This window comes from Callithrix jacchus, chromosome 19, assembly GCF_049354715.1.
Source record: "Callithrix jacchus isolate 240 chromosome 19, calJac240_pri, whole genome shotgun sequence".
In the NCBI taxonomy this organism is placed as follows: Eukaryota; Metazoa; Chordata; class Mammalia; order Primates; family Cebidae; genus Callithrix; species Callithrix jacchus.
Window position 1 is genome coordinate 21,807,501 of NC_133520.1, and position 25,000 is coordinate 21,832,500.

Consider the following 25,000-nt stretch of genomic DNA (forward strand, 5'->3'; position numbering starts at 1 on the left):
TTCTGCTTAGCTCTCATTCCTCGGCGCCTATATGGGGTGTTACCCAGAGATGGGGGTGTTGCCGGCGCACAGAATCGGCTTTCCTGGTGGCTGGCGAAGGCAATGTCTTTCCCCCCGCCCCCGCCCTCCCCGGGGACAGCAGGGACCCCCGGGCCTGCGCCTATGCGGGTCGGGTCCCGGCCCTCGGTGCCCAGGCTGGAGCCGAGCTCCTGGTGCCATGCTGCTGCCTGGCCGGTGCTGCAGCGGCGGAACCCCCACGAGGAGGTGCCGGGCTGCGGCGGGGTCGCAGGCGGTGGGAAAAGGGGAGAGAGTCAGAGGGCACTTGAGAAGCACAGCAGGGCGACCGAAAAGAGGAAAGAGGCAGGGGAGCGAAAGGCCAAAAGCCTACGGCACCCGGTATTCCCAGGCGGTCTCCCTTCCAAGTACTAACCAGGCCCGACCCTGCTTTGCTTCCGAGAGCTGACGAGATCGGGCGCCTTCAGGGTGGTGTGGCCGTAGACGCCAGCGGCGGCCTCTGGCTGCCCGGAGAGGCCGGCCCAGCCACGCCCGCCCGACGCCAGCCCTCGCTGCCACCACGTGGCCGCGGGACTCGGGTCGGGGAGCAGGGAGCCGCTCGTAGGCTGCCCAGGCTGGGCCGCTCTCCGCCCTCAGGGTCCACGCCTCAGCTCCGCCCTCCACCGGGCTCCGCCTTCCTTCGGCCTCCCAGTGCCTCCCGACTTCGCTCGTCTTCGTCTCCACGACGCCCAAGCTTCTGATCCCAACACAGGGGCTGAAGGACACCCAGACGGGGGGTCCCGCCTCCCGTCCACCCCCACGAGCAACCCCACCCCTCTCACACACAAACACACACTAGCCCACTCGCGCGAGCACCCACCCAGGAACACACACATAGACACAGACATCTCGAAGGAGGGCAAGCGAGCGAGGGATGGAACGGTAGTAAAGGAGACACGCAGCGAGACGGCGATACAGAGAGAGACACATAGGACAAAGAGGATGGAGGCCCCGACAGACAGACAGACAGACAGACAGAAAGACAGACAGACAGACAGACCCACCCACCCAGCCAGAGATGAGACACGGCGCAAGGTGGAGGGGGAAGACCAGAAAGAGAGAAGGTGAGGGAGTCAGAGGGCCCGAGCGCTAGAGCCTTGGAGAAGGAGCACTCTGCCACGGTAGACCCGGCTCCCCGGAGCAGGCCTGGTAGGGGGCGGGGAGCTTGGGCTGGCCCGGAACAGAGCGGCAGGGCCGGGGTGCGGGAGGACCACCGGAGCCCTGAGACGTGTTTCTCCGTGGCTGGGTTGGTTGCTTTGAGGGTGCGTTTCGTAGGGTCCTTCCTTCGTTGGCTCCTCCCCGTCCTCTTGGTGCTGCGCCCCCACCCCAGATGTGTAGAGCGCACCAGTCCGTCTGGCGGGAGGCGTGGCGCCCAGCGTGCCCGGGGGGGAGGGGCCCGGCGCCTGGATCTCTCTGGTGTGCTCGGGACTGGAGTTCAGGCGAAGTGGGTGGCCACGAGAATCCAAGCGCACGGGGACGATTTCCCTGGCGGCTGGCCGAAGCCATGTCCTTCTCGCGGAACAAGACAGCCAGGCGTCCTGGAGCGGACGGAGGTCTCGGCTGACGTCTGTGGAACCCGCTGCCCACTGCCCGCCCCTTGGCCGGGCTTGGACGCTTGGGGCGGCGCCGGATGAGTGAATCGAACTGCCTGGGCGTCCCGGGAGAAAGCAAGGCCCCGACAGGGCGGGGAAGCGGCGCCTGCCTGCGGATTCGGAAGTGGGGTCCGGGTCCCGTCCCTCCCGGCCCCGGCGGAAGAGGCGGTATGCTGCTGGCCGGGGTGCTGCCGTGGCGGATCCAGCCACTGCCCCCCTGCCCCCCGCGGAGGTCCCAGGCTGCGGCGGGGTCGCGGACGGGCGCAAAAGGGGGAGTAGTGTCGGGGGCCGCTGGAGAAGCACAGCGACAACAGAGGGACAAAAGAAGGCAGGGAGCCGTCGGAAGAGCCAAAAAGCCTACAGCACCCGGTATTCCCAGGCGGTCTCCCATCCAAGTACTAACCAGGCCCGACCCTGCTTAGCTTCCGAGATCAGACGAGATCGGGCGCGTTCAGGGTGGTATGGCCGTAGACGCTGGCGGTGGCCTGTGCCTGCCCCAAAAGGCGGCCCGCAGCCACGCCCGCCCGACTCCAGGCCTCACGGCCAGCCCGCCCGCCCGCGGCCAGCCTGGGCCGCTCTTCCACTCTATGCCCTGGCACCCCCCGGCGCCGCGCTGCGCCTTGCGTCGGCCTCTCAGAGCCTCCCGTTGTCGCTGGCGGGGACGACAGGGTATGCTCCGAGCGGTCAGGGTCCTGGGACTTCCTCCGGCCCTCCGCCTTGCAGCCGCCGCCGCCGCCGAGGGATACTTGTGGATCCGTCGCCGCCCCTCCGGCAAGGTCCCCTCTTGCCCCTTCCACTCAGAGCCGCCGCGGCTGCCCAGGAACGAAGGGCCGGCCCGGCCCCGCGGGTTCTTTTTCTCACAACGCACCCACCACGGTCCCTTGTCCGGCTCAGGGGCCGGGGAGGCGGAGCCCTTGCTGTGTCCCGCGCTGGCGCTAGAGCCGGCAGCCTGATCCCGGCAAGAGAGGGGCCGAGGCACTCGCAGAAGGAGAGCAGAGGACAGCCAAATGGAGAGACAGAAACAAACGGAGAGAGACACACAGACGACAGAGGCGGACAGACAGACACACACACAGAAAGACACGGGGTGAGGGGGGAGAGGGGGAGAGAGACAGACAGAGAGAGAGAGAGAGAGAGAGAGAGAGAGAGAGAGAGAGAGAGAGAGAGAGAGAGACGGAGACAGAGACCGACAGAACGAGCGCCAGCTAGAGGGGGGAGAACAGAAAGGGAGGGGCTGAGGCACCTAGAGAGCCACAGCGATAGAGCCTTGGCGTGCCAGCGCTCTGCTCTAATAGACAGGGCCTCTTGGAGCAGGCCGACGTGGGGTGGAGGCTGCTTGGGCTGGGTCAGGACCGGATGGCAGGGCCGCCCACGCGGCAGGACCGCCGGCGCCCTGACAGGTGTTTCTTCTTGGCTTGGTTGGGTGCGCTGGGAGGGGCGGGTGCGTTTGCCGGGGTCCTTCCTTTGTTGGCTCCTCCCCGACCACTTGCTGCGGTGGGCCCCGCGATCTGCAGAGAGACGGGGCCCGAGGCCTGCGTCTCTCTCGTGCCCTCGAGGCTGGTGTTTTCGCGAAGTTGGCGGCGGTGGTGTAGGGCTCATGGCCCCGCAGGGTCGTGGGGTGAGCCTTAGGCCGTGCTGAGGCGCAGGGTCCGAGAAATAGAGAGACAGGACACAGAAGTACAAGAGAAACGCAGCTGGGCTGGGGGGCCGGGGGGCCGGGGGTCGGGGGGGGGGCACGCCACCTATAAGCAGAGTCGGGCGAGGTCCCGAATGTCCCGAAGCATGAGTATTTACGGTGTACAGGTTAGGGGGCAGGGCAGTGAGTGAAATCATCTTTAAAGATAGTGATAGGGTCATGAGCAATAAAACATCGCGTCCACCTCCATTAGGTCACCTAGGCCAGGAGGTGGACAGTGCACGGCGAGGGGCCCGTTCCCACGAAGGCAAGGGCCGTGCTCAGTAAGGGGTCCACCCCCATCAGGTCACCGAGGTTTGAAGGCCGGCCGTGCGCAGTGTGCAATACTTCTATCTACGGTCAAACTACTTCTAAGAAGATTTATAGGAGGATGCTTTAAGTCACAAAGCGGTGACAGAGCTGTCAGGGTTACAGGTTTCCCTTAAATCATGCTCTGCAGTGTGTCTGCTCTAAGGCATTCCTCTGATTGTACGCTGCTTATTCCTTAATTCATGCTCTGTACCGTGTCCACTCCAGGCATTCCTGCGATTAGGAACTAAGATAGGATTTTTAGCTATATATGTAGGGAAATACTCTTTAGGCACTCGTGCTCTCAACTATTATATGATTATATAGAGAGGATGATATAAAGGGATTCGTCAAGCCCTATTTCTATAAACTAATATGTGATTATATAAACGACTGTCTAGAAGGAAATCGCTGAGTAGTAACGCGATAAAGTGGGATATTCCTCAAGCCCCAACTGTGCCAGGGTTCTGCTTAGCTCTCATTCCTCGGCGCCTATATGGGGTGTTACCCAGAGATGGGGGTGTTGCCGGCGCACAGAATCGGCTTTCCTGGTGGCTGGCGAAGGCAATGTCTTTCCCCCCGCCCCCGCCCTCCCCGGGGACAGCAGGGACCCCCGGGCCTGCGCCTATGCGGGTCGGGTCCCGGCCCTCGGTGCCCAGGCTGGAGCCGAGCTCCTGGTGCCATGCTGCTGCCTGGCCGGTGCTGCAGCGGCGGAACCCCCACGAGGAGGTGCCGGGCTGCGGCGGGGTCGCAGGCGGTGGGAAAAGGGGAGAGAGTCAGAGGGCACTTGAGAAGCACAGCAGGGCGACCGAAAAGAGGAAAGAGGCAGGGGAGCGAAAGGCCAAAAGCCTACGGCACCCGGTATTCCCAGGCGGTCTCCCTTCCAAGTACTAACCAGGCCCGACCCTGCTTTGCTTCCGAGAGCTGACGAGATCGGGCGCCTTCAGGGTGGTGTGGCCGTAGACGCCAGCGGCGGCCTCTGGCTGCCCGGAGAGGCCGGCCCAGCCACGCCCGCCCGACGCCAGCCCTCGCTGCCACCACGTGGCCGCGGGACTCGGGTCGGGGAGCAGGGAGCCGCTCGTAGGCTGCCCAGGCTGGGCCGCTCTCCGCCCTCAGGGTCCACGCCTCAGCTCCGCCCTCCACCGGGCTCCGCCTTCCTTCGGCCTCCCAGTGCCTCCCGACTTCGCTCGTCTTCGTCTCCACGACGCCCAAGCTTCTGATCCCAACACAGGGGCTGAAGGACACCCAGACGGGGGGTCCCGCCTCCCGTCCACCCCCACGAGCAACCCCACCCCTCTCACACACAAACACACACTAGCCCACTCGCGCGAGCACCCACCCAGGAACACACACATAGACACAGACATCTCGAAGGAGGGCAAGCGAGCGAGGGATGGAACGGTAGTAAAGGAGACACGCAGCGAGACGGCGATACAGAGAGAGACACATAGGACAAAGAGGATGGAGGCCCCGACAGACAGACAGACAGACAGACAGAAAGACAGACAGACAGACAGACCCACCCACCCAGCCAGAGATGAGACACGGCGCAAGGTGGAGGGGGAAGACCAGAAAGAGAGAAGGTGAGGGAGTCAGAGGGCCCGAGCGCTAGAGCCTTGGAGAAGGAGCACTCTGCCACGGTAGACCCGGCTCCCCGGAGCAGGCCTGGTAGGGGGCGGGGAGCTTGGGCTGGCCCGGAACAGAGCGGCAGGGCCGGGGTGCGGGAGGACCACCGGAGCCCTGAGACGTGTTTCTCCGTGGCTGGGTTGGTTGCTTTGAGGGTGCGTTTCGTAGGGTCCTTCCTTCGTTGGCTCCTCCCCGTCCTCTTGGTGCTGCGCCCCCACCCCAGATGTGTAGAGCGCACCAGTCCGTCTGGCGGGAGGCGTGGCGCCCAGCGTGCCCGGGGGGGGAGGGGCCCGGCGCCTGGATCTCTCTGGTGTGCTCGGGACTGGAGTTCAGGCGAAGTGGGTGGCCACGAGAATCCAAGCGCACGGGGACGATTTCCCTGGCGGCTGGCCGAAGCCATGTCCTTCTCGCGGAACAAGACAGCCAGGCGTCCTGGAGCGGACGGAGGTCTCGGCTGACGTCTGTGGAACCCGCTGCCCACTGCCCGCCCCTTGGCCGGGCTTGGACGCTTGGGGCGGCGCCGGATGAGTGAATCGAACTGCCTGGGCGTCCCGGGAGAAAGCAAGGCCCCGACAGGGCGGGGAAGCGGCGCCTGCCTGCGGATTCGGAAGTGGGGTCCGGGTCCCGTCCCTCCCGGCCCCGGCGGAAGAGGCGGTATGCTGCTGGCCGGGGTGCTGCCGTGGCGGATCCAGCCACTGCCCCCCTGCCCCCCGCGGAGGTCCCAGGCTGCGGCGGGGTCGCGGACGGGCGCAAAAGGGGGAGTAGTGTCGGGGGCCGCTGGAGAAGCACAGCGACAACAGAGGGACAAAAGAAGGCAGGGAGCCGTCGGAAGAGCCAAAAAGCCTACAGCACCCGGTATTCCCAGGCGGTCTCCCATCCAAGTACTAACCAGGCCCGACCCTGCTTAGCTTCCGAGATCAGACGAGATCGGGCGCGTTCAGGGTGGTATGGCCGTAGACGCTGGCGGTGGCCTGTGCCTGCCCCAAAAGGCGGCCCGCAGCCACGCCCGCCCGACTCCAGGCCTCACGGCCAGCCCGCCCGCCCGCGGCCAGCCTGGGCCGCTCTTCCACTCTATGCCCTGGCACCCCCCGGCGCCGCGCTGCGCCTTGCGTCGGCCTCTCAGAGCCTCCCGTTGTCGCTGGCGGGGACGACAGGGTATGCTCCGAGCGGTCAGGGTCCTGGGACTTCCTCCGGCCCTCCGCCTTGCAGCCGCCGCCGCCGCCGAGGGATACTTGTGGATCCGTCGCCGCCCCTCCGGCAAGGTCCCCTCTTGCCCCTTCCACTCAGAGCCGCCGCGGCTGCCCAGGAACGAAGGGCCGGCCCGGCCCCGCGGGTTCTTTTTCTCACAACGCACCCACCACGGTCCCTTGTCCGGCTCAGGGGCCGGGGAGGCGGAGCCCTTGCTGTGTCCCGCGCTGGCGCTAGAGCCGGCAGCCTGATCCCGGCAAGAGAGGGGCCGAGGCACTCGCAGAAGGAGAGCAGAGGACAGCCAAATGGAGAGACAGAAACAAACGGAGAGAGACACACAGACGACAGAGGCGGACAGACAGACACACACACAGAAAGACACGGGGTGAGGGGGGAGAGGGGGAGAGAGACAGACAGAGAGAGAGAGAGAGAGAGAGAGAGAGAGAGAGAGAGAGAGAGAGAGAGAGAGAGAGAGAGAGAGACGGAGACGGAGACAGAGACCGACAGAACGAGCGCCAGCTAGAGGGGGGAGAACAGAAAGGGAGGGGCTGAGGCAGCTAGAGAGCCACAGCGATAGAGCCTTGGCGTGCCAGCGCTCTGCTCTAATAGACAGGGCCTCTTGGAGCAGGCCGACGTGGGGTGGAGGCTGCTTGGGCTGGGTCAGGACCGGATGGCAGGGCCGCCCACGCGGCAGGACCGCCGGCGCCCTGACAGGTGTTTCTTCTTGGCTTGGTTGGGTGCGCTGGGAGGGGCGGGTGCGTTTGCCGGGGTCCTTCCTTTGTTGGCTCCTCCCCGACCACTTGCTGCGGTGGGCCCCGCGATCTGCAGAGAGACGGGGCCCGAGGCCTGCGTCTCTCTCGTGCCCTCGAGGCTGGTGTTTTCGCGAAGTTGGCGGCGGTGGTGTAGGGCTCATGGCCCCGCAGGGTCGTGGGGTGAGCCTTAGGCCGTGCTGAGGCGCAGGGTCCGAGAAATAGAGAGACAGGACACAGAAGTACAAGAGAAACGCAGCTGGGCTGGGGGGCCGGGGGGCCGGGGGTCGGGGGGGGGGCACGCCACCTATAAGCAGAGTCGGGCGAGGTCCCGAATGTCCCGAAGCATGAGTATTTACGGTGTACAGGTTAGGGGGCAGGGCAGTGAGTGAAATCATCTTTAAAGATAGTGATAGGGTCATGAGCAATAAAACATCGCGTCCACCTCCATTAGGTCACCTAGGCCAGGAGGTGGACAGTGCACGGCGAGGGGCCCGTTCCCACGAAGGCAAGGGCCGTGCTCAGTAAGGGGTCCACCCCCATCAGGTCACCGAGGTTTGAAGGCCGGCCGTGCGCAGTGTGCAATACTTCTATCTACGGTCAAACTACTTCTAAGAAGATTTATAGGAGGATGCTTTAAGTCACAAAGCGGTGACAGAGCTGTCAGGGTTACAGGTTTCCCTTAAATCATGCTCTGCAGTGTGTCTGCTCTAAGGCATTCCTCTGATTGTACGCTGCTTATTCCTTAATTCATGCTCTGTACCGTGTCCACTCCAGGCATTCCTGCGATTAGGAACTAAGATAGGATTTTTAGCTATATATGTAGGGAAATACTCTTTAGGCACTCGTGCTCTCAACTATTATATGATTATATAGAGAGGATGATATAAAGGGATTCGTCAAGCCCTATTTCTATAAACTAATATGTGATTATATAAACGACTGTCTAGAAGGAAATCGCTGAGTAGTAACGCGATAAAGTGGGATATTCCTCAAGCCCCAACTGTGCCAGGGTTCTGCTTAGCTCTCATTCCTCGGCGCCTATATGGGGTGTTACCCAGAGATGGGGGTGTTGCCGGCGCACAGAATCGGCTTTCCTGGTGGCTGGCGAAGGCAATGTCTTTCCCCCCGCCCCCGCCCTCCCCGGGGACAGCAGGGACCCCCGGGCCTGCGCCTATGCGGGTCGGGTCCCGGCCCTCGGTGCCCAGGCTGGAGCCGAGCTCCTGGTGCCATGCTGCTGCCTGGCCGGTGCTGCAGCGGCGGAACCCCCACGAGGAGGTGCCGGGCTGCGGCGGGGTCGCAGGCGGTGGGAAAAGGGGAGAGAGTCAGAGGGCACTTGAGAAGCACAGCAGGGCGACCGAAAAGAGGAAAGAGGCAGGGGAGCGAAAGGCCAAAAGCCTACGGCACCCGGTATTCCCAGGCGGTCTCCCTTCCAAGTACTAACCAGGCCCGACCCTGCTTTGCTTCCGAGAGCTGACGAGATCGGGCGCCTTCAGGGTGGTGTGGCCGTAGACGCCAGCGGCGGCCTCTGGCTGCCCGGAGAGGCCGGCCCAGCCACGCCCGCCCGACGCCAGCCCTCGCTGCCACCACGTGGCCGCGGGACTCGGGTCGGGGAGCAGGGAGCCGCTCGTAGGCTGCCCAGGCTGGGCCGCTCTCCGCCCTCAGGGTCCACGCCTCAGCTCCGCCCTCCACCGGGCTCCGCCTTCCTTCGGCCTCCCAGTGCCTCCCGACTTCGCTCGTCTTCGTCTCCACGACGCCCAACCTTCTGATCCCAACACAGGGGCTGAAGGACACCCAGACGGGGGGTCCCGCCTCCCGTCCACCCCCACGAGCAACCCCACCCCTCTCACACACAAACACACACTAGCCCACTCGCGCGAGCACCCACCCAGGAACACACACATAGACACAGACATCTCGAAGGAGGGCAAGCGAGCGAGGGATGGAACGGTAGTAAAGGAGACACGCAGCGAGACGGCGATACAGAGAGAGACACATAGGACAAAGAGGATGGAGGCCCCGACAGACAGACAGACAGACAGACAGAAAGACAGACAGACAGACAGACCCACCCACCCAGCCAGAGATGAGACACGGCGCAAGGTGGAGGGGGAAGACCAGAAAGAGAGAAGGTGAGGGAGTCAGAGGGCCCGAGCGCTAGAGCCTTGGAGAAGGAGCACTCTGCCACGGTAGACCCGGCTCCCCGGAGCAGGCCTGGTAGGGGGCGGGGAGCTTGGGCTGGCCCGGAACAGAGCGGCAGGGCCGGGGTGCGGGAGGACCACCGGAGCCCTGAGACGTGTTTCTCCGTGGCTGGGTTGGTTGCTTTGAGGGTGCGTTTCGTAGGGTCCTTCCTTCGTTGGCTCCTCCCCGTCCTCTTGGTGCTGCGCCCCCACCCCAGATGTGTAGAGCGCACCAGTCCGTCTGGCGGGAGGCGTGGCGCCCAGCGTGCCCGGGGGGGGAGGGGCCCGGCGCCTGGATCTCTCTGGTGTGCTCGGGACTGGAGTTCAGGCGAAGTGGGTGGCCACGAGAATCCAAGCGCACGGGGACGATTTCCCTGGCGGCTGGCCGAAGCCATGTCCTTCTCGCGGAACAAGACAGCCAGGCGTCCTGGAGCGGACGGAGGTCTCGGCTGACGTCTGTGGAACCCGCTGCCCACTGCCCGCCCCTTGGCCGGGCTTGGACGCTTGGGGCGGCGCCGGATGAGTGAATCGAACTGCCTGGGCGTCCCGGGAGAAAGCAAGGCCCCGACAGGGCGGGGAAGCGGCGCCTGCCTGCGGATTCGGAAGTGGGGTCCGGGTCCCGTCCCTCCCGGCCCCGGCGGAAGAGGCGGTATGCTGCTGGCCGGGGTGCTGCCGTGGCGGATCCAGCCACTGCCCCCCTGCCCCCCGCGGAGGTCCCAGGCTGCGGCGGGGTCGCGGACGGGCGCAAAAGGGGGAGTAGTGTCGGGGGCCGCTGGAGAAGCACAGCGACAACAGAGGGACAAAAGAAGGCAGGGAGCCGTCGGAAGAGCCAAAAAGCCTACAGCACCCGGTATTCCCAGGCGGTCTCCCATCCAAGTACTAACCAGGCCCGACCCTGCTTAGCTTCCGAGATCAGACGAGATCGGGCGCGTTCAGGGTGGTATGGCCGTAGACGCTGGCGGTGGCCTGTGCCTGCCCCAAAAGGCGGCCCGCAGCCACGCCCGCCCGACTCCAGGCCTCACGGCCAGCCCGCCCGCCCGCGGCCAGCCTGGGCCGCTCTTCCACTCTATGCCCTGGCACCCCCCGGCGCCGCGCTGCGCCTTGCGTCGGCCTCTCAGAGCCTCCCGTTGTCGCTGGCGGGGACGACAGGGTATGCTCCGAGCGGTCAGGGTCCTGGGACTTCCTCCGGCCCTCCGCCTTGCAGCCGCCGCCGCCGCCGAGGGATACTTGTGGATCCGTCGCCGCCCCTCCGGCAAGGTCCCCTCTTGCCCCTTCCACTCAGAGCCGCCGCGGCTGCCCAGGAACGAAGGGCCGGCCCGGCCCCGCGGGTTCTTTTTCTCACAACGCACCCACCACGGTCCCTTGTCCGGCTCAGGGGCCGGGGAGGCGGAGCCCTTGCTGTGTCCCGCGCTGGCGCTAGAGCCGGCAGCCTGATCCCGGCAAGAGAGGGGCCGAGGCACTCGCAGAAGGAGAGCAGAGGACAGCCAAATGGAGAGACAGAAACAAACGGAGAGAGACACACAGACGACAGAGGCGGACAGACAGACACACACACAGAAAGACACGGGGTGAGGGGGGAGAGGGGGAGAGAGACAGACAGACAGACAGAGAGAGAGAGAGAGAGAGAGAGAGTGAGACGGAGACGGAGACAGAGACAGAGACCGACAGAACGAGCGCCAGCTAGAGGGGGGAGAACAGAAAGGGAGGGGCTGAGGCAGCTAGAGAGCCACAGCGATAGAGCCTTGGCGTGCCAGCGCTCTGCTCTAATAGACAGGGCCTCTTGGAGCAGGCCGACGTGGGGTGGAGGCTGCTTGGGCTGGGTCAGGACCGGATGGCAGGGCCGCCCACGCGGCAGGACCGCCGGCGCCCTGACAGGTGTTTCTTCTTGGCTTGGTTGGGTGCGCTGGGAGGGGCGGGTGCGTTTGCCGGGGTCCTTCCTTTGTTGGCTCCTCCCCGACCACTTGCTGCGGTGGGCCCCGCGATCTGCAGAGAGACGGGGCCCGAGGCCTGCGTCTCTCTCGTGCCCTCGAGGCTGGTGTTTTCGCGAAGTTGGCGGCGGTGGTGTAGGGCTCATGGCCCCGCAGGGTCGTGGGGTGAGCCTTAGGCCGTGCTGAGGCGCAGGGTCCGAGAAATAGAGAGACAGGACACAGAAGTACAAGAGAAACGCAGCTGGGCTGGGGGGCCGGGGGGCCGGGGGTCGGGGGGGGGGCACGCCACCTATAAGCAGAGTCGGGCGAGGTCCCGAATGTCCCGAAGCATGAGTATTTACGGTGTACAGGTTAGGGGGCAGGGCAGTGAGTGAAATCATCTTTAAAGATAGTGATAGGGTCATGAGCAATAAAACATCGCGTCCACCTCCATTAGGTCACCTAGGCCAGGAGGTGGACAGTGCACGGCGAGGGGCCCGTTCCCACGAAGGCAAGGGCCGTGCTCAGTAAGGGGTCCACCCCCATCAGGTCACCGAGGTTTGAAGGCCGGCCGTGCGCAGTGTGCAATACTTCTATCTACGGTCAAACTACTTCTAAGAAGATTTATAGGAGGATGCTTTAAGTCACAAAGCGGTGACAGAGCTGTCAGGGTTACAGGTTTCCCTTAAATCATGCTCTGCAGTGTGTCTGCTCTAAGGCATTCCTCTGATTGTACGCTGCTTATTCCTTAATTCATGCTCTGTACCGTGTCCACTCCAGGCATTCCTGCGATTAGGAACTAAGATAGGATTTTTAGCTATATATGTAGGGAAATACTCTTTAGGCACTCGTGCTCTCAACTATTATATGATTATATAGAGAGGATGATATAAAGGGATTCGTCAAGCCCTATTTCTATAAACTAATATGTGATTATATAAACGACTGTCTAGAAGGAAATCGCTGAGTAGTAACGCGATAAAGTGGGATATTCCTCAAGCCCCAACTGTGCCAGGGTTCTGCTTAGCTCTCATTCCTCGGCGCCTATATGGGGTGTTACCCAGAGATGGGGGTGTTGCCGGCGCACAGAATCGGCTTTCCTGGTGGCTGGCGAAGGCAATGTCTTTCCCCCCGCCCCCGCCCTCCCCGGGGACAGCAGGGACCCCCGGGCCTGCGCCTATGCGGGTCGGGTCCCGGCCCTCGGTGCCCAGGCTGGAGCCGAGCTCCTGGTGCCATGCTGCTGCCTGGCCGGTGCTGCAGCGGCGGAACCCCCACGAGGAGGTGCCGGGCTGCGGCGGGGTCGCAGGCGGTGGGAAAAGGGGAGAGAGTCAGAGGGCACTTGAGAAGCACAGCAGGGCGACCGAAAAGAGGAAAGAGGCAGGGGAGCGAAAGGCCAAAAGCCTACGGCACCCGGTATTCCCAGGCGGTCTCCCTTCCAAGTACTAACCAGGCCCGACCCTGCTTTGCTTCCGAGAGCTGACGAGATCGGGCGCCTTCAGGGTGGTGTGGCCGTAGACGCCAGCGGCGGCCTCTGGCTGCCCGGAGAGGCCGGCCCAGCCACGCCCGCCCGACGCCAGCCCTCGCTGCCACCACGTGGCCGCGGGACTCGGGTCGGGGAGCAGGGAGCCGCTCGTAGGCTGCCCAGGCTGGGCCGCTCTCCGCCCTCAGGGTCCACGCCTCAGCTCCGCCCTCCACCGGGCTCCGCCTTCCTTCGGCCTCCCAGTGCCTCCCGACTTCGCTCGTCTTCGTCTCCACGACGCCCAAGCTTCTGATCCCAACACAGGGGCTGAAGGACACCCAGACGGGGGGTCCCGCCTCCCGTCCACCCCCACGAGCAACCCCACCCCTCTCACACACAAACACACACTAGCCCACTCGCGCGAGCACCCACCCAGGAACACACACATAGACACAGACATCTCGAAGGAGGGCAAGCGAGCGAGGGATGGAACGGTAGTAAAGGAGACACGCAGCGAGACGGCGATACAGAGAGAGACACATAGGACAAAGAGGATGGAGGCCCCGACAGACAGACAGACAGACAGACAGAAAGACAGACAGACAGACAGACCCACCCACCCAGCCAGAGATGAGACACGGCGCAAGGTGGAGGGGGAAGACCAGAAAGAGAGAAGGTGAGGGAGTCAGAGGGCCCGAGCGCTAGAGCCTTGGAGAAGGAGCACTCTGCCACGGTAGACCCGGCTCCCCGGAGCAGGCCTGGTAGGGGGCGGGGAGCTTGGGCTGGCCCGGAACAGAGCGGCAGGGCCGGGGTGCGGGAGGACCACCGGAGCCCTGAGACGTGTTTCTCCGTGGCTGGGTTGGTTGCTTTGAGGGTGCGTTTCGTAGGGTCCTTCCTTCGTTGGCTCCTCCCCGTCCTCTTGGTGCTGCGCCCCCACCCCAGATGTGTAGAGCGCACCAGTCCGTCTGGCGGGAGGCGTGGCGCCCAGCGTGCCCGGGGGGGAGGGGCCCGGCGCCTGGATCTCTCTGGTGTGCTCGGGACTGGAGTTCAGGCGAAGTGGGTGGCCACGAGAATCCAAGCGCACGGGGACGATTTCCCTGGCGGCTGGCCGAAGCCATGTCCTTCTCGCGGAACAAGACAGCCAGGCGTCCTGGAGCGGACGGAGGTCTCGGCTGACGTCTGTGGAACCCGCTGCCCACTGCCCGCCCCTTGGCCGGGCTTGGACGCTTGGGGCGGCGCCGGATGAGTGAATCGAACTGCCTGGGCGTCCCGGGAGAAAGCAAGGCCCCGACAGGGCGGGGAAGCGGCGCCTGCCTGCGGATTCGGAAGTGGGGTCCGGGTCCCGTCCCTCCCGGCCCCGGCGGAAGAGGCGGTATGCTGCTGGCCGGGGTGCTGCCGTGGCGGATCCAGCCACTGCCCCCCTGCCCCCCGCGGAGGTCCCAGGCTGCGGCGGGGTCGCGGACGGGCGCAAAAGGGGGAGTAGTGTCGGGGGCCGCTGGAGAAGCACAGCGACAACAGAGGGACAAAAGAAGGCAGGGAGCCGTCGGAAGAGCCAAAAAGCCTACAGCACCCGGTATTCCCAGGCGGTCTCCCATCCAAGTACTAACCAGGCCCGACCCTGCTTAGCTTCCGAGATCAGACGAGATCGGGCGCGTTCAGGGTGGTATGGCCGTAGACGCTGGCGGTGGCCTGTGCCTGCCCCAAAAGGCGGCCCGCAGCCACGCCCGCCCGACTCCAGGCCTCACGGCCAGCCCGCCCGCCCGCCCGCGGCCAGCCTGGGCCGCTCTTCCACTCTATGCCCTGGCACCCCCCGGCGCCGCGCTGCGCCTTGCGTCGGCCTCTCAGAGCCTCCCGTTGTCGCTGGCGGGGACGACAGGGTATGCTCCGAGCGGTCAGGGTCCTGGGACTTCCTCCGGCCCTCCGCCTTGCAGCCGCCGCCGCCGCCGAGGGATACTTGTGGATCCGTCGCCGCCCCTCCGGCAAGGTCCCCTCTTGCCCCTTCCACTCAGAGCCGCCGCGGCTGCCCAGGAACGAAGGGCCGGCCCGGCCCCGCGGGTTCTTTTTCTCACAACGCACCCACCACGGTCCCTTGTCCGGCTCAGGGGCCGGGGAGGCGGAGCCCTTGCTGTGTCCCGCGCTGGCGCTAGAGCCGGCAGCCTGATCCCGGCAAGAGAGGGGCCGAGGCACTCGCAGAAGGAGAGCAGAGGACAGCCAAATGGAGAGACAGAAACAAACGGAGAGAGACACACAGACGACAGAGGCGGACAGACAGACACACACACAGAAAGACACGGGGTGAGGGGGGAGAGGGGGAGAGAGACAGACAGACAGACAGACAGAGAGAGAGAGAGAGAGAGAGAGTGAGACGGAGACGGAGACGGAGACAGAGACCGACAGAACGAGCGCCAGCTAGAGGGGGGAGAACAGAAAGGGAGGGGCTGAGGCAGCTAGAGAGCCACAGCGATAGAGCCTTGGCGTGCCAGCGCTCTGCTCTAATAGACAGGGCCTCTTGGAGCAGGCCGACGTGGGGTGGAGGCTGCTTGGGCTGGGTCAGGACCGGATGGCAGGGCCGCCCACGCGGCAGGACCGCCGGCGCCCTGACAGGTGTTTCTTCTTGGCTTGGTTGGGTGCGCTGGGAGGGGCGGGTGCGTTTGCCGGGGTCCTTCCTTTGTTGGCTCCTCCCCGACCACTTGCTGCGGTGGGCCCCGCGATCTGCAGAGAGACGGGGCCCGAGGCCTGCGTCTCTCTCGTGCCCTCGAGGCTGGTGTTTTCGCGAAGTTGGCGGCGGTGGTGTAGGGCTCATGGCCCCGCAGGGTCGTGGGGTGAGCCTTAGGCCGTGCTGAGGCGCAGGGTCCGAGAAATAGAGAGACAGGACACAGAAGTACAAGAGAAACGCAGCTGGGCTGGGGGGCCGGGGGGCCGGGTGTCGGGGGGGGGGGCACGCCACCTATAAGCAGAGTCGGGCGAGGTCCCGAATGTCCCGAAGCATGAGTATTTACGGTGTACAGGTTAGGGGGCAGGGCAGTGAGTGAAATCATCTTTAAAGATAGTGATAGGGTCATGAGCAATAAAACATCGCGTCCACCTCCATTAGGTCACCTAGGCCAGGAGGTGGACAGTGCACGGCGAGGGGCCCGTTCCCACGAAGGCAAGGGCCGTGCTCAGTAAGGGGTCCACCCCCATCAGGTCACCGAGGTTTGAAGGCCGGCCGTGCGCAGTGTGCAATACTTCTATCTACGGTCAAACTACTTCTAAGAAGATTTATAGGAGGATGCTTTAAGTCACAAAGCGGTGACAGAGCTGTCAGGGTTACAGGTTTCCCTTAAATCATGCTCTGCAGTGTGTCTGCTCTAAGGCATTCCTCTGATTGTACGCTGCTTATTCCTTAATTCATGCTCTGTACCGTGTCCACTCCAGGCATTCCTGCGATTAGGAACTAAGATAGGATTTTTAGCTATATATGTAGGGAAATACTCTTTAGGCACTCGTGCTCTCAACTATTATATGATTATATAGAGAGGATGATATAAAGGGATTCGTCAAGCCCTATTTCTATAAACTAATATGTGATTATATAAACGACTGTCTAGAAGGAAATCGCTGAGTAGTAACGCGATAAAGTGGGATATTCCTCAAGCCCCAACTGTGCCAGGGTTCTGCTTAGCTCTCATTCCTCGGCGCCTATATGGGGTGTTACCCAGAGATGGGGGTGTTGCCGGCGCACAGAATCGGCTTTCCTGGTGGCTGGCGAAGGCAATGTCTTTCCCCCCGCCCCCGCCCTCCCCGGGGACAGCAGGGACCCCCGGGCCTGCGCCTATGCGGGTCGGGTCCCGGCCCTCGGTGCCCAGGCTGGAGCCGAGCTCCTGGTGCCATGCTGCTGCCTGGCCGGTGCTGCAGCGGCGGAACCCCCACGAGGAGGTGCCGGGCTGCGGCGGGGTCGCAGGCGGTGGGAAAAGGGGAGAGAGTCAGAGGGCACTTGAGAAGCACAGCAGGGCGACCGAAAAGAGGAAAGAGGCAGGGGAGCGAAAGGCCAAAAGCCTACGGCACCCGGTATTCCCAGGCGGTCTCCCTTCCAAGTACTAACCAGGCCCGACCCTGCTTTGCTTCCGAGAGCTGACGAGATCGGGCGCCTTCAGGGTGGTGTGGCCGTAGACGCCAGCGGCGGCCTCTGGCTGCCCGGAGAGGCCGGCCCAGCCACGCCCGCCCGACGCCAGCCCTCGCTGCCACCACGTGGCCGCGGGACTCGGGTCGGGGAGCAGGGAGCCGCTCGTAGGCTGCCCAGGCTGGGCCGCTCTCCGCCCTCAGGGTCCACGCCTCAGCTCCGCCCTCCACCGGGCTCCGCCTTCCTTCGGCCTCCCAGTGCCTCCCGACTTCGCTCGTCTTCGTCTCCACGACGCCCAAGCTTCTGATCCCAACACAGGGGCTGAAGGACACCCAGACGGGGGGTCCCGCCTCCCGTCCACCCCCACGAGCAACCCCACCCCTCTCACACACAAACACACACTAGCCCACTCGCGCGAGCACCCACCCAGGAACACACACATAGACACAGACATCTCGAAGGAGGGCAAGCGAGCGAGGGATGGAACGGTAGTAAAGGAGACACGCAGCGAGACGGCGATACAGAGAGAGACACATAGGACAAAGAGGATGGAGGCCCCGACAGACAGACAGACAGACAGACAGAAAGACAGACAGACAGACAGACCCACCCACCCAGCCAGAGATGAGACACGGCGCAAGGTGGAGGGGGAAGACCAGAAAGAGAGAAGGTGAGGGAGTCAGAGGGCCCGAGCGCTAGAGCCTTGGAGAAGGAGCACTCTGCCACGGTAGACCCGGCTCCCCGGAGCAGGCCTGGTAGGGGGCGGGGAGCTTGGGCTGGCCCGGAACAGAGCGGCAGGGCCGGGGTGCGGGAGGACCACCGGAGCCCTGAGACGTGTTTCTCCGTGGCTGGGTTGGTTGCTTTGAGGGTGCGTTTCGTAGGGTCCTTCCTTCGTTGGCTCCTCCCCGTCCTCTTGGTGCTGCGCCCCCACCCCAGATGTGTAGAGCGCACCAGTCCGTCTGGCGGGAGGCGTGGCGCCCAGCGTGCCCGGGGGGGAGGGGCCCGGCGCCTGGATCTCTCTGGTGTGCTCGGGACTGGAGTTCAGGCGAAGTGGGTGGCCACGAGAATCCAAGCGCACGGGGACGATTTCCCTGGCGGCTGGCCGAAGCCATGTCCTTCTCGCGGAACAAGACAGCCAGGCGTCCTGGAGCGGACGGAGGTCTCGGCTGACGTCTGTGGAACCCGCTGCCCACTGCCCGCCCCTTGGCCGGGCTTGGACGCTTGGGGCGGCGCCGGATGAGTGAATCGAACTGCCTGGGCGTCCCGGGAGAAAGCAAGGCCCCGACAGGGCGGGGAAGCGGCGCCTGCCTGCGGATTCGGAAGTGGGGTCCGGGTCCCGTCCCTCCCGGCCCCGGCGGAAGAGGCGGTATGCTGCTGGCCGGGGTGCTGCCGTGGCGGATCCAGCCACTGCCCCCCTGCCCCCCGCGGAGGTCCCAGGCTGCGGCGGGGTCGCGGACGGGCGCAAAAGGGGGAGTAGTGTCGGGGGCCGCTGGAGAAGCACAGCGACAACAGAGGGACAAAAGAAGGCAGGGAGCCGTCGGAAGAGCCAAAAAGCCTACAGCACCCGGTATTCCCAGGCGGTCTCCCATCCAAGTACTAACCAGGCCCGACCCTGCTTAGCTTCCGAGATCAGACGAGATCGGGCGCGTTCAGGGTGGTATGGCCGTAGACGCTGGCGGTGGCCTGTGCCTGCCCCAAAAGGCGGCCCGCAGCCACGCCCGCCCGACTCCAGGCCTCACGGCCAGCCCGCCCGCCCGCCCGCGGCCAGCCTGGGCCGCTCTTCCACTCTATGCCCTGGCACCCCCCGGCGCCGCGCTGCGCCTTGCGTCGGCCTCTCAGAGCCTCCCGTTGTCGCTGGCGGGGACGACAGGGTATGCTCCGAGCGGTCAGGGTCCTGGGACTTCCTCCGGCCCTCCGCCTTGCAGCCGCCGCCGCCGCCGAGGGATACTTGTGGATCCGTCGCCGCCCCTCCGGCAAGGTCCCCTCTTGCCCCTTCCACTCAGAGCCGCCGCGGCTGCCCAGGAACGAAGGGCCGGCCCGGCCCCGCGGGTTCTTTTTCTCACAACGCACCCACCACGGTCCCTTGTCCGGCTCAGGGGCCGGGGAGGCGGAGCCCTTGCTGTGTCCCGCGCTGGCGCTAGAGCCGGCAGCCTGATCCCGGCAAGAGAGGGGCCGAGGCACTCGCAGAAGGAGAGCAGAGGACAGCCAAATGGAGAGACAGAAACAAACGGAGAGAGACACACAGACGACAGAGGCGGACAGACAGACACACACACAGAAAGACACGGGGTGAGGGGGGAGAGGGGGAGAGAGACAGACAGACAGACAGACAGAGAGAGAGAGAGAGAGAGAGAGTGAGACGGAGACGGAGACGGAGACAGAGACCGACAGAACGAGCGCCAGCTAGAGGGGGGAGAACAGAAAGGGAGGGGCTGAGGCAGCTAGAGAGCCACAGCGATAGAGCCTTGGCGTGCCAGCGCTCTGCTCTAATAGACAGGGCCTCTTGGAGCAGGCCGACGTGGGGTGGAGGCTGCTTGGGCTGGGTCAGGACCGGATGGCAGGGCCGCCCACGCGGCAGGACCGCCGGCGCCCTGACAGGTGTTTCTTCTTGGCTTGGTTGGGTGCGCTGGGAGGGGCGGGTGCGTTTGCCGGGGTCCTTCCTTTGTTGGCTCCTCCCCGACCACTTGCTGCGGTGGGCCCCGCGATCTGCAGAGAGACGGGGCCCGAGGCCTGCGTCTCTCTCGTGCCCTCGAGGCTGGTGTTTTCGCGAAGTTGGCGGCGGTGGTGTAGGGCTCATGGCCCCGCAGGGTCGTGGGGTGAGCCTTAGGCCGTGCTGAGGCGCAGGGTCCGAGAAATAGAGAGACAGGACACAGAAGTACAAGAGAAACGCAGCTGGGCTGGGGGGCCGGGGGGCCGGGTGTCGGGGGGGGGGGCACGCCACCTATAAGCAGAGTCGGGCGAGGTCCCGAATGTCCCGAAGCATGAGTATTTACGGTGTACAGGTTAGGGGGCAGGGCAGTGAGTGAAATCATCTTTAAAGATAGTGATAGGGTCATGAGCAATAAAACATCGCGTCCACCTCCATTAGGTCACCTAGGCCAGGAGGTGGACAGTGCACGGCGAGGGGCCCGTTCCCACGAAGGCAAGGGCCGTGCTCAGTAAGGGGTCCACCCCCATCAGGTCACCGAGGTTTGAAGGCCGGCCGTGCGCAGTGTGCAATACTTCTATCTACGGTCAAACTACTTCTAAGAAGATTTATAGGAGGATGCTTTAAGTCACAAAGCGGTGACAGAGCTGTCAGGGTTACAGGTTTCCCTTAAATCATGCTCTGCAGTGTGTCTGCTCTAAGGCATTCCTCTGATTGTACGCTGCTTATTCCTTAATTCATGCTCTGTACCGTGTCCACTCCAGGCATTCCTGCGATTAGGAACTAAGATAGGATTTTTAGCTATATATGTAGGGAAATACTCTTTAGGCACTCGTGCTCTCAACTATTATATGATTATATAGAGAGGATGATATAAAGGGATTCGTCAAGCCCTATTTCTATAAACTAATATGTGATTATATAAACGACTGTCTAGAAGGAAATCGCTGAGTAGTAACGCGATAAAGTGGGATATTCCTCAAGCCCCAACTGTGCCAGGGTTCTGCTTAGCTCTCATTCCTCGGCGCCTATATGGGGTGTTACCCAGAGATGGGGGTGTTGCCGGCGCACAGAATCGGCTTTCCTGGTGGCTGGCGAAGGCAATGTCTTTCCCCCCGCCCCCGCCCTCCCCGGGGACAGCAGGGACCCCCGGGCCTGCGCCTATGCGGGTCGGGTCCCGGCCCTCGGTGCCCAGGCTGGAGCCGAGCTCCTGGTGCCATGCTGCTGCCTGGCCGGTGCTGCAGCGGCGGAACCCCCACGAGGAGGTGCCGGGCTGCGGCGGGGTCGCAGGCGGTGGGAAAAGGGGAGAGAGTCAGAGGGCACTTGAGAAGCACAGCAGGGCGACCGAAAAGAGGAAAGAGGCAGGGGAGCGAAAGGCCAAAAGCCTACGGCACCCGGTATTCCCAGGCGGTCTCCCTTCCAAGTACTAACCAGGCCCGACCCTGCTTTGCTTCCGAGAGCTGACGAGATCGGGCGCCTTCAGGGTGGTGTGGCCGTAGACGCCAGCGGCGGCCTCTGGCTGCCCGGAGAGGCCGGCCCAGCCACGCCCGCCCGACGCCAGCCCTCGCTGCCACCACGTGGCCGCGGGACTCGGGTCGGGGAGCAGGGAGCCGCTCGTAGGCTGCCCAGGCTGGGCCGCTCTCCGCCCTCAGGGTCCACGCCTCAGCTCCGCCCTCCACCGGGCTCCGCCTTCCTTCGGCCTCCCAGTGCCTCCCGACTTCGCTCGTCTTCGTCTCCACGACGCCCAAGCTTCTGATCCCAACACAGGGGCTGAAGGACACCCAGACGGGGGGTCCCGCCTCCCGTCCACCCCCACGAGCAACCCCACCCCTCTCACACACAAACACACACTAGCCCACTCGCGCGAGCACCCACCCAGGAACACACACATAGACACAGACATCTCGAAGGAGGGCAAGCGAGCGAGGGATGGAACGGTAGTAAAGGAGACACGCAGCGAGACGGCGATACAGAGAGAGACACATAGGACAAAGAGGATGGAGGCCCCGACAGACAGACAGACAGACAGACAGAAAGACAGACAGACAGACAGACCCACCCACCCAGCCAGAGATGAGACACGGCGCAAGGTGGAGGGGGAAGACCAGAAAGAGAGAAGGTGAGGGAGTCAGAGGGCCCGAGCGCTAGAGCCTTGGAGAAGGAGCACTCTGCCACGGTAGACCCGGCTCCCCGGAGCAGGCCTGGTAGGGGGCGGGGAGCTTGGGCTGGCCCGGAACAGAGCGGCAGGGCCGGGGTGCGGGAGGACCACCGGAGCCCTGAGACGTGTTTCTCCGTGGCTGGGTTGGTTGCTTTGAGGGTGCGTTTCGTAGGGTCCTTCCTTCGTTGGCTCCTCCCCGTCCTCTTGGTGCTGCGCCCCCACCCCAGATGTGTAGAGCGCACCAGTCCGTCTGGCGGGAGGCGTGGCGCCCAGCGTGCCCGGGGGGGAGGGGCCCGGCGCCTGGATCTCTCTGGTGTGCTCGGGACTGGAGTTCAGGCGAAGTGGGTGGCCACGAGAATCCAAGCGCACGGGGACGATTTCCCTGGCGGCTGGCCGAAGCCATGTCCTTCTCGCGGAACAAGACAGCCAGGCGTCCTGGAGCGGACGGAGGTCTCGGCTGACGTCTGTGGAACCCGCTGCCCACTGCCCGCCCCTTGGCCGGGCTTGGACGCTTGGGGCGGCGCCGGATGAGTGAATCGAACTGCCTGGGCGTCCCGGGAGAAAGCAAGGCCCCGACAGGGCGGGGAAGCGGCGCCTGCCTGCGGATTCGGAAGTGGGGTCCGGGTCCCGTCCCTCCCGGCCCCGGCGGAAGAGGCGGTATGCTGCTGGCCGGGGTGCTGCCGTGGCGGATCCAGCCACTGCCCCCCTGCCCCCCGCGGAGGTCCCAGGCTGCGGCGGGGTCGCGGACGGGCGCAAAAGGGGGAGTAGTGTCGGGGGCCGCTGGAGAAGCACAGCGACAACAGAGGGACAAAAGAAGGCAGGGAGCCGTCGGAAGAGCCAAAAAGCCTACAGCACCCGGTATTCCCAGGCGGTCTCCCATCCAAGTACTAACCAGGCCCGACCCTGCTTAGCTTCCGAGATCAGACGAGATCGGGCGCGTTCAGGGTGGTATGGCCGTAGACGCTGGCGGTGGCCTGTGCCTGCCCCAAAAGGCGGCCCGCAGCCACGCCCGCCCGACTCCAGGCCTCACGGCCAGCCCGCCCGCCCGCCCGCGGCCAGCCTGGGCCGCTCTTCCACTCTATGCCCTGGCACCCCCCGGCGCCGCGCTGCGCCTTGCGTCGGCCTCTCAGAGCCTCCCGTTGTCGCTGGCGGGGACGACAGGGTATGCTCCGAGCGGTCAGGGTCCTGGGACTTCCTCCGGCCCTCCGCCTTGCAGCCGCCGCCGCCGCCGAGGGATACTTGTGGATCCGTCGCCGCCCCTCCGGCAAGGTCCCCTCTTGCCCCTTCCACTCAGAGCCGCCGCGGCTGCCCAGGAACGAAGGGCCGGCCCGGCCCCGCGGGTTCTTTTTCTCACAACGCACCCACCACGGTCCCTTGTCCGGCTCAGGGGCCGGGGAGGCGGAGCCCTTGCTGTGTCCCGCGCTGGCGCTAGAGCCGGCAGCCTGATCCCGGCAAGAGAGGGGCCGAGGCACTCGCAGAAGGAGAGCAGAGGACAGCCAAATGGAGAGACAGAAACAAACGGAGAGAGACACACAGACGACAGAGGCGGACAGACAGACACACACACAGAAAGACACGGGGTGAGGGGGGAGAGGGGGAGAGAGACAGACAGAGAGAGAGAGAGAGAGAGAGAGAGAGAGAGAGAGAGAGAGAGAGAGAGAGAGAGAGAGAGAGAGAGGGAGACGGAGACAGAGACCGACAGAACGAGCGCCAGCTAGAGGGGGGAGAACAGAAAGGGAGGGGCTGAGGCACCTAGAGAGCCACAGCGATAGAGCCTTGGCGTGCCAGCGCTCTGCTCTAATAGACAGGGCCTCTTGGAGCAGGCCGACGTGGGGTGGAGGCTGCTTGGGCTGGGTCAGGACCGGATGGCAGGGCCGCCCACGCGGCAGGACCGCCGGCGCCCTGACAGGTGTTTCTTCTTGGCTTGGTTGGGTGCGCTGGGAGGGGCGGGTGCGTTTGCCGGGGTCCTTCCTTTGTTGGCTCCTCCCCGACCACTTGCTGCGGTGGGCCCCGCGATCTGCAGAGAGACGGGGCCCGAGGCCTGCGTCTCTCTCGTGCCCTCGAGGCTGGTGTTTTCGCGAAGTTGGCGGCGGTGGTGTAGGGCTCATGGCCCCGCAGGGTCGTGGGGTGAGCCTTAGGCCGTGCTGAGGCGCAGGGTCCGAGAAATAGAGAGACAGGACACAGAAGTACAAGAGAAACGCAGCTGGGCTGGGGGGCCGGGGGGCCGGGGGTCGGGGGGGGGCACGCCACCTATAAGCAGAGTCGGGCGAGGTCCCGAATGTCCCGAAGCATGAGTATTTACGGTGTACAGGTTAGGGGGCAGGGCAGTGAGTGAAATCATCTTTAAAGATAGTGATAGGGTCATGAGCAATAAAACATCGCGTCCACCTCCATTAGGTCACCTAGGCCAGGAGGTGGACAGTGCACGGCGAGGGGCCCGTTCCCACGAAGGCAAGGGCCGTGCTCAGTAAGGGGTCCACCCCCATCAGGTCACCGAGGTTTGAAGGCCGGCCGTGCGCAGTGTGCAATACTTCTATCTACGGTCAAACTACTTCTAAGAAGATTTATAGGAGGATGCTTTAAGTCACAAAGCGGTGACAGAGCTGTCAGGGTTACAGGTTTCCCTTAAATCATGCTCTGCAGTGTGTCTGCTCTAAGGCATTCCTCTGATTGTACGCTGCTTATTCCTTAATTCATGCTCTGTACCGTGTCCACTCCAGGCATTCCTGCGATTAGGAACTAAGATAGGATTTTTAGCTATATATGTAGGGAAATACTCTTTAGGCACTCGTGCTCTCAACTATTATATGATTATATAGAGAGGATGATATAAAGGGATTCGTCAAGCCCTATTTCTATAAACTAATATGTGATTATATAAACGACTGTCTAGAAGGAAATCGCTGAGTAGTAACGCGATAAAGTGGGATATTCCTCAAGCCCCAACTGTGCCAGGGTTCTGCTTAGCTCTCATTCCTCGGCGCCTATATGGGGTGTTACCCAGAGATGGGGGTGTTGCCGGCGCACAGAATCGGCTTTCCTGGTGGCTGGCGAAGGCAATGTCTTTCCCCCCGCCCCCGCCCTCCCCGGGGACAGCAGGGACCCCCGGGCCTGCGCCTATGCGGGTCGGGTCCCGGCCCTCGGTGCCCAGGCTGGAGCCGAGCTCCTGGTGCCATGCTGCTGCCTGGCCGGTGCTGCAGCGGCGGAACCCCCACGAGGAGGTGCCGGGCTGCGGCGGGGTCGCAGGCGGTGGGAAAAGGGGAGAGAGTCAGAGGGCACTTGAGAAGCACAGCAGGGCGACCGAAAAGAGGAAAGAGGCAGGGGAGCGAAAGGCCAAAAGCCTACGGCACCCGG

At 64.1% G+C, this 25,000-nt stretch overlaps 13 non-coding genes across 13 annotated transcripts in view; all 13 read right to left on the bottom strand.

Moving 5' to 3' along the window:
• Positions 1-381: 381 nt before the first annotated feature.
• Positions 382-500, bottom strand: LOC144580496 (5S ribosomal RNA). Its single transcript, XR_013530058.1, has one exon. It is a non-coding gene; the product is annotated as a 5S ribosomal RNA (ribosomal RNA).
• A 1,500-nt stretch (positions 501-2,000) lies between these two features.
• LOC144580478 (5S ribosomal RNA) lies at positions 2,001-2,119 on the bottom strand. The gene has a single exon (XR_013530042.1). It is a non-coding gene; the product is annotated as a 5S ribosomal RNA (ribosomal RNA).
• A 2,357-nt stretch (positions 2,120-4,476) lies between these two features.
• LOC144580497 (5S ribosomal RNA) lies at positions 4,477-4,595 on the bottom strand. The gene has a single exon (XR_013530059.1). It is a non-coding gene; the product is annotated as a 5S ribosomal RNA (ribosomal RNA).
• A 1,501-nt stretch (positions 4,596-6,096) lies between these two features.
• Positions 6,097-6,215, bottom strand: LOC144580480 (5S ribosomal RNA). Its single transcript, XR_013530043.1, has one exon. It is a non-coding gene; the product is annotated as a 5S ribosomal RNA (ribosomal RNA).
• Positions 6,216-8,588: 2,373 nt separating this feature from the next.
• On the bottom strand, positions 8,589-8,707 carry LOC144580498 (5S ribosomal RNA). Its single transcript, XR_013530060.1, has one exon. It is a non-coding gene; the product is annotated as a 5S ribosomal RNA (ribosomal RNA).
• A 1,501-nt stretch (positions 8,708-10,208) lies between these two features.
• Positions 10,209-10,327, bottom strand: LOC128930254 (5S ribosomal RNA). Its single transcript, XR_008478068.1, has one exon. It is a non-coding gene; the product is annotated as a 5S ribosomal RNA (ribosomal RNA).
• A 2,351-nt stretch (positions 10,328-12,678) lies between these two features.
• Positions 12,679-12,797, bottom strand: LOC144580499 (5S ribosomal RNA). The gene has a single exon (XR_013530061.1). It is a non-coding gene; the product is annotated as a 5S ribosomal RNA (ribosomal RNA).
• A 1,500-nt stretch (positions 12,798-14,297) lies between these two features.
• On the bottom strand, positions 14,298-14,416 carry LOC144580483 (5S ribosomal RNA). The gene has a single exon (XR_013530045.1). It is a non-coding gene; the product is annotated as a 5S ribosomal RNA (ribosomal RNA).
• Positions 14,417-16,774: 2,358 nt separating this feature from the next.
• LOC144580501 (5S ribosomal RNA) lies at positions 16,775-16,893 on the bottom strand. The gene has a single exon (XR_013530063.1). It is a non-coding gene; the product is annotated as a 5S ribosomal RNA (ribosomal RNA).
• Positions 16,894-18,393: 1,500 nt separating this feature from the next.
• LOC144580484 (5S ribosomal RNA) lies at positions 18,394-18,512 on the bottom strand. Its single transcript, XR_013530046.1, has one exon. It is a non-coding gene; the product is annotated as a 5S ribosomal RNA (ribosomal RNA).
• Positions 18,513-20,870: 2,358 nt separating this feature from the next.
• Positions 20,871-20,989, bottom strand: LOC144580502 (5S ribosomal RNA). Its single transcript, XR_013530064.1, has one exon. It is a non-coding gene; the product is annotated as a 5S ribosomal RNA (ribosomal RNA).
• Positions 20,990-22,489: 1,500 nt separating this feature from the next.
• LOC144580485 (5S ribosomal RNA) lies at positions 22,490-22,608 on the bottom strand. The gene has a single exon (XR_013530047.1). It is a non-coding gene; the product is annotated as a 5S ribosomal RNA (ribosomal RNA).
• A 2,376-nt stretch (positions 22,609-24,984) lies between these two features.
• The window catches only part of LOC144580503 (5S ribosomal RNA), a 119-nt gene continuing 103 nt past the window's right edge, over positions 24,985-25,000 (bottom strand). The window contains exon 1 of the ribosomal RNA XR_013530065.1: positions 24,985-25,000. This exon is cut by the window's right edge and continues 103 nt beyond it. This is a non-coding gene — a ribosomal RNA (5S ribosomal RNA).